We start from the raw sequence: 7,403 nt of genomic DNA, 5'->3' as shown, positions 1-7,403 counted from the left end.
CAGGATACCACTGGTACTGGTACTGAAACACTGAAGAAAACATTTTGACCAAAGAGTGTAACATTGAGAAGAAGATGGAAGCATGAGTTTTAGCTTTGTTTCACTTCATGTGTGACATGTTTAACTGTCACTCATCTGATTTGACTGACCAGTTTCAGCTTGGCTTCCTCGTCATTGCAATATGAACTCATTTGGGCTGTATCATCCACCGGCCCCAACAGCACAAACTAAATACTTGATTGTCAATGACATGGGAACATTATCATGCATGATGCAAACACACTCAGTAACGAAAAGATCAGCGAAGCGCCCCGATGGATAAAAACAGAAAATGCTGGTTCATGTTTGCAGTGCATGACACAAGCAAGTGATAACTTATGAGGGTATGGAGTCTGGACAGCAAGTGAAGATGTATTAGCATTATCTATTACCGGTATACATATATCTATTAAAATTGTTAACCACAAGCGTGGGTTATTTTTCTTTTTCCCGAACTTGGTTATTTGTAAAGGGGGATGTTTCATGTAAAAAAGTGTAACTGGGTTTCTTTTGCAGTATTTTGAGGCAAAGCCATTGACACAATATACTGCATATGAAAGCAATTTATAGTAATTGTTTTCTCTTGGACTTTTTGATATCAAGTAAATGTAATAAGTATGTTTCCACTTCTCCACAGGCCATCTTGGTCGCTGTAGGGCTCTTGTATTCATTCAAATCAAATAGGCCCATTATGTGTTCCCTAAAAGTCCACCTCTGCTATACTAGATTAATAGTTTACACAAAAAGTAGGCTTACAAGTGTTTTGACACCAATTTTGTAAGTAGATTATAGGATAGTAATCTGTCCTTAAAGGGAAACTTCTCCAATTTTGAAACTAAATCACAAAGACACTACAGTAGCTAATACATTAGGTTGTGTTCAGACTGGCAGCACAAATACGATCTTTGGCCTATTTAGATTGGAATCTGATTGGATTTTATCAAGTCTGAACAGCAGAAAAACAGTAGAAAGAGATGTTTTGAATCTGATTGGAACCACATTCCTTGGTGGTTTAAATACGATTCAAAACTTATTTCTAAAGATGTGTCTCAGTCTAGACACTGAAGCCTGATTTATACTTTGTCGTACGAAGGTGTTTCTTGCCTAAAATAGCAGATGTGGAAGTTCACCGCGCACCACATTCCGACGCGTTGTGAGTGACATTGTCGTACGACAGCATTATTCACGCCTATGTCGTTACATTGTTATCACAGCAACTAATGCAGATTGGGTGTAATGTAATGTGTACACAAATCCGATCTGACCACTTGCAAGTCATAAGATCAGATTGAAGAAAATAAGTTGGATTTGTGGAGTTGCACAGATATTGAAATGGACAAAGTTTTGAACCATTTTGTTTTTTTGTAACCGATCACATATTGTTGCATGTTCCCACAAACGAAACAAAGCTCTCAAAGGGAGCTATGAAGATGTTTATTTTATTTGAGGTATATTTTCTTTAAGCCTATTCTAACATCAGATCGGCATATTTTAAACAACACTAAAGCAACACCGCACACTTGCATTGCATGTGAATGACTTTGATCTTTGGCTACTAAATAAATGTTGCTAAATAATTCATCCTTCAATATTGTTATGTTGCCTGTGTTCTATGTAAAAAAAAAAAAGAAGAAGCAAGTATAGTGGATGTGTGAAGCATTTTTTTAATACTTGAAATAATGCTATGTGAACCCCAACAAACAATCCTACTAAAGGCACAACAAAGATACTGTAGAAACAGGTGATTAACAATCCCTTTTCCTTTTATTTTGTTACATTGTAGTGCTTGAATATATTATGGAAAGACAAACATCTCAGGTATCACAAGCTTTCAAGTGTAAACCGTATGCGGGAATACATGTACAATAGTTATTTGTTAATTTTGGATATTATTTGCAGACATTAAATTCTGACAACATGATGAAAAGGTCTTGATCTTTCTCCCAATCAAATTTTAGAGCAAGCTGATATTCTTCCTGAATATGAATTTGCAAGCATCAATGTCTGGTGTAACCCTGGAAGTGAACGTCTCCCATTTAAATCTGTTGATGAAGACACTGCTGGGAATATAAAAAAAACATTAATTTTCAGATTTACTGTCATATGTGAACCCAAAATGTACAAATGACTTGATATGTTGGGTTGTTTTCAACTCAACTTAGCCTGTTTAAAGGGATATTTCACTTTCCAAAAAATGATCATGGTCATTTTATCGTCTATTCAGGCTTTTGTGAGCCCCCCAGACAGTTTTTAAGTTGCTTGACTATTTAGATATTTGAAATGAAATTCATTTTATCAGACACGCCCCCTTCCTATACAAACCCGTTATAACTTCAAACTCCATTTTTAACATGGTAGATTAATCAAAAACACCCGTCCTTGGTTCTGATGACTCATACTGCCCTCCTAATACGTGAGGGGGCCGTGTTCTTTTGTATTACTTTTTTTCATTTATTTAATTTCATTTATTTATTGTATTTTGTTTTTCATTTAAAAAACAAAGTATTAAAAATAAATGAAAAAAGTAATTGAAAAAACACGGTCTCCTCACGTATTAGAAGGACAATATCAATTCATCAGAACCAAGGATGGGTGTTTCTGATGAATCTAACATGGTTAAAATGGAGTTTGAAGTTACAATGGGTATGTAGGCCTATAGGAAGGGTGCGTGTCTGATAAAATTAATATCAAATATCTAAATACTGAATCAAGCAACTTAAAAACTGTCCTGGATTGCTCCCAAAAGCCTGAGTAGACGACGAAATGACCCATTTTTTGGGGAAAGTGAAATATCCCTTTAACTTTTCTTTCTTCTTTTTTTCAAAAATGTTTTAAGAATTGTATTTTCTATAAAGAAAAAAATCCCAGCTTCTCTCTATATATTTTTTTGCATTGTCAATGCTTTTATTGTGTAAGTGATTTCTATGTGTATAAAAGATTTGTACTCTAAACCATTGACAAATCATAATCAATATCCCATTTCACACACACTATAATAACTAACTAATAAATGCAGCATAGGCCTACAGTATACATGCTCTATCTTCAGATGCAACCATCCTGTAGATTAGACCATGGTTCCTTATCCCTTATTGTTTTGCTGGGTTGTCTGAATGTCCAAAATATTGTGTATGAGTGAGTTGAAAACCTCTCCACTACAGAGCTATACCTGTTACCAGTTGGGACATAACAACTCATGGCTGTTACTTTTATATTTACATTATTTATTTACACTGTGTAAGTCTGTTATCATATTTGAATCATGTCTAATACTGTAAAAACAGTCATATCAGTCATTCTTTGTCAAGTGTCATATGATAAAATAAATAAATATTGAAATACAAAATTCCAAAGTTTGTTTACTGTGTAAGTAACTGATTATATCAGAATAGTATTTATCTCTGCTGGCCATAGGGAGGAAGAGCAGGCCATTCAGTAATAGTAGTGGATATGATCACACACACGCACACGCACACACACACACACACACACACACACACACACACACACACACACACACACACACACACACACACACACACACACACACACACACCACACCACACCACACGTAGCCTAAGACATTACAATCATATATAGGCTAGGTATGTTAAAGTAAGCTCAAATTGTCATGCCTATCTCAGTATCACATGAAATGTTCTTAGATGATAACTAGCCCTAGAATGTCTGTCTGTGATATTCCATACATTTCATGTATTCCAGACAGTATCTGTAATCCATGAAATGTAATATAGCTCAGAGTCAGACACATCTAAGGCTAGATGATAACATACTACTCAGAATAAGCTACAATTATTGATTGTTTGTTGTATTCTTTCATGAAAGTCATGAAAATACCTTGGGTTTTATCCCAAATGAATATGAGAGTAAGTATGCTGATAGAATCAACTGATTAACTGCTGATAGAATCAACTGCGCAACTGCTTCCATTAGCCATGGATCACGGTCATCTGTCATGACCGTCATGGATGAACTTCAACATAGTGTTTGCACTTTCTCCCCTTTTAGCCCGAACATCAACATAAACGTTTACATTTCACATATAAAGTACTTACCCCATGGCCACGGATGTTACAATTATACGGTCCCTCAAAAATACGCATCTTCCGTATTGTTCAATAAAAAGCATTTTAATCCGATCGGTGTCCATTTTCTCATAGTTATAATGTATCAGAGATGTAATATACCTCCCAACCGATAGGGTCGCGTAGTTGAAAGCATAAGGCAAAAGTACGGAGTTAAATGGCCACCGATCGGATTAAAAATGTTTTTTTTATTGAAGAATACGGAAGATACGGGTACTTCTGAGGGGCCGAACATAATTATAACATAATGACCATGGGGTAAGCACTTTATTAATTATGTTTGAAATCTGAACGTTTACATAGATGTACGGGCCAAAAAGGGAGAAAGTGTAAACACTATGTTGAAGTTCATCCATAATCGACGATCATATATATGACAACCATGTATCAGGGCTACTGCTGCCATGAATCTAAAGCTTTTAATGTGAAGGGCAACCCCCTTGAACAGAATAACGTCACATTCCGGAAGCCAGCTGTCATTGTTGTACAGCTCCGTTCCGTTATCAACAATAACACTTCTGGTTTATGAGCTAGCAACAATAAGGTTTCTGGTTGCCTTCAAAATGAGATCATCTTAATTAATGTTTTTTTTTTAATACATACATTTCTTTTACAAATACATGTATGATGTATGTATTTTAATTGGCTTATACTAGAGTACTAGAGTACTTCTAAGTGCCCTAACAGGTTGTTACAGATTTAAAATGGCTATTGAAACTACAGATTTAAAAGGGCTATTGAATCCCATTTTCCATTCCCCCGCCCCATGTCCAATGACCACGATGTGATAACTGCCGTCAAGTTGTTTGATATCGAAATAGGTGGAATGCAAACCTTTCAAGGTGCACTTTACACATACACATGTTTATACCATTCTGTCTATTGTAATCCCATAGAAGTGTAGGCTAGAGTTTAAACTGGTTAGTAGCCTACTCTGGATATTATATACACAATAAAAAGTGTTGAGTTTCCGGTCCTGTTTTGCACTTTCCACAGTCATCGGTTTCCTTGATTGGCCGACCCAACTCATCGGCTTTGTGGATTTGTCAAACTTTGAGAGACATTTGTGCCACTGATCCAATATAAGGACAGCCCACACATTAGGACCCTTTTACGGAGCTAGACTTCAGCTGTTCAGTGTGAGAAATGTTCTGCTGGACGCTGCACCTGAGCGGAGGACGATACCATTGCTCTGCTGTTGCAGTGGAGCGCAAGGTGTACTCCTTTGGACGATTCAATCATGGCTACATGGGTCTGACGTGGATTGATGTGAACGTTTTCAACACAGTGGCTCTGCGCTGGATGAAGTTGCCCCCAGTGAGAGGGAAACGAAGAGGAAAACACAGCCCCACAGCTGTGCTGATAGAAGATATCATCTACATCTGGGGAGGGAATCCTCGCTGCAACGTGCTTTATGCATTTGACGCCCACGCCCACAACTGGTTTAAACCTGAGGTTTCTGGGACTGTTCCAGAGGCGAGAAAACACCACTCAGCCTGTGTCTTAGGGAAGGTCATGTACGTCCATGGAGGATGGACCCGGCTGTCTGGACCCACTAATGACATCTACAAGTTGGACACCAGCACGATGGTCTGGTCTTTAATCAACACCAGAGGCACTGCACCGCCTGCTTCATCACACCACTCTGCCACCATCATCGGGACAAAGATGTTCGTATTTGGGGGCTATGACCAGCGGGACCACTACAACAACATCAGAGTGTTTGACACAGAGACCAACTGCTGGATGAGCACGCCTTCCGCACAGCTTCTTCCAGTGGAACGCTACGGTCACTCAGCCTTCGCCTACAATGGAGAGCTGTACATATTTGGTGGCCACAATTTTAACCAGACCTTCAACGATCTGTGGAGATTCAGTCCAGAGACCTTCTCCTGGAGGAAGGTTGAGCCCAAGGGGAAAGGCCCGCCCAAGATGTCTAGTATTTGCTGTTGCATGGTGGGAGATCGTATCATCCTCCTCGGAGGAAACAACACACACATCTTAGACTTGAGTCCTAGTCTGAGGACGCTATGCCAACTAGCAGTTATTCAGTACCGTCTGGAGCAGTCTGAACTCCCACACGACATCAGGTGGGAACTGGCAGCCATGAATACCAACCACAACAGAAAATATAAAATGTCCACAAAAGAAAAAAAGAAGGAAGGAACACGTTATTCCAGCCAGTTCCTTTCCCCTCCATCAAGCCAGGGGGAGGTAGTATAGAGACCAGGATTACTGCATGTTTTTGTTTGTGAGGGTACCTACCCTAGGGGACACGGGGAGAACATGCAAACTCCACACAGAAAGGCCCTTTCGCCAACCCCAGCTAGGGTATGGGCACTGATGACACCGAGGATAGGACACGCCCACAGCGTCCCCGGCGGGAATCGAACCCAGGACCTTCTAGCTGTGATAAGACAGCGCCACCGACTGCGCCAGGCGCCACCTAAAACAAAGGATGATTTTAAGTTTTTAACGTCTACTCTTTCTTTCCTTTTTTTCTAAATTTGTTTTAATAAATAAATACAATTAAAAAGTATTTTTTCCTTCTTTTTTCCCCTCCTCATTCATTAGAAGGACAATATCAATCACCAGAACCAAGTGTTTTTTGTTTTGTTTTCAATGAACATGGTTAAAATGGAGTTTGAAGTTACGATATGGGCTCATATACTGTAGGAGGTGGGTGGTAGGATCAAAATGAATATCAAATATTTAATCAAGAAACTTCATATTCAATCCGGGAACGTGTCATTTTAGATTTTAGATATAACCATTATTTTATACTTTTGCTATTCAAAAAATAGCAGATCTACAAGCTCATAGCGTGGCACTATGAGCTTGTAGATCTGCAATTAAAAAAAAAAGTGAACATTTGTGCAAATCTTTAAATTAATGAATATATTCTCAGAGCGAACAAAATATTTAGAGATGGGGTCGGCGGCCAAATACATATCCCTTTGGGGTGGTCCTTGATATGAAAAAGTTTGAGCACCACTGATATATATATATAGCAACAGCATTTTATCCATTAAGATACATTCTTAATGTTATTAAAAGTTAAAAGACAGTTATTGTTACACATAAACATAATGTGTGTTGTCTAACTTCGTTTAAATGCTTTATTTACAGTTTTAATGTGCAAATGAATCGTTTTTCAATGGCTTCTTTTTACTCTAGAGGATACTCTTATTCTGAAGAGACCGTCCACCGGAAATCTCATACTTGATAGCTTACGGTTGATTACGGAACACAGCCGTT

The sequence above is a fragment of the Gymnoscopelus microlampas genome (assembly GCF_963454915.1).
Source record: "Gymnoscopelus microlampas genome assembly, chromosome: 2".
Lineage (NCBI taxonomy): Eukaryota > Metazoa > Chordata > Actinopteri > Myctophiformes > Myctophidae > Gymnoscopelus > Gymnoscopelus microlampas.
This window is presented reverse-complemented; position numbering follows the sequence as displayed.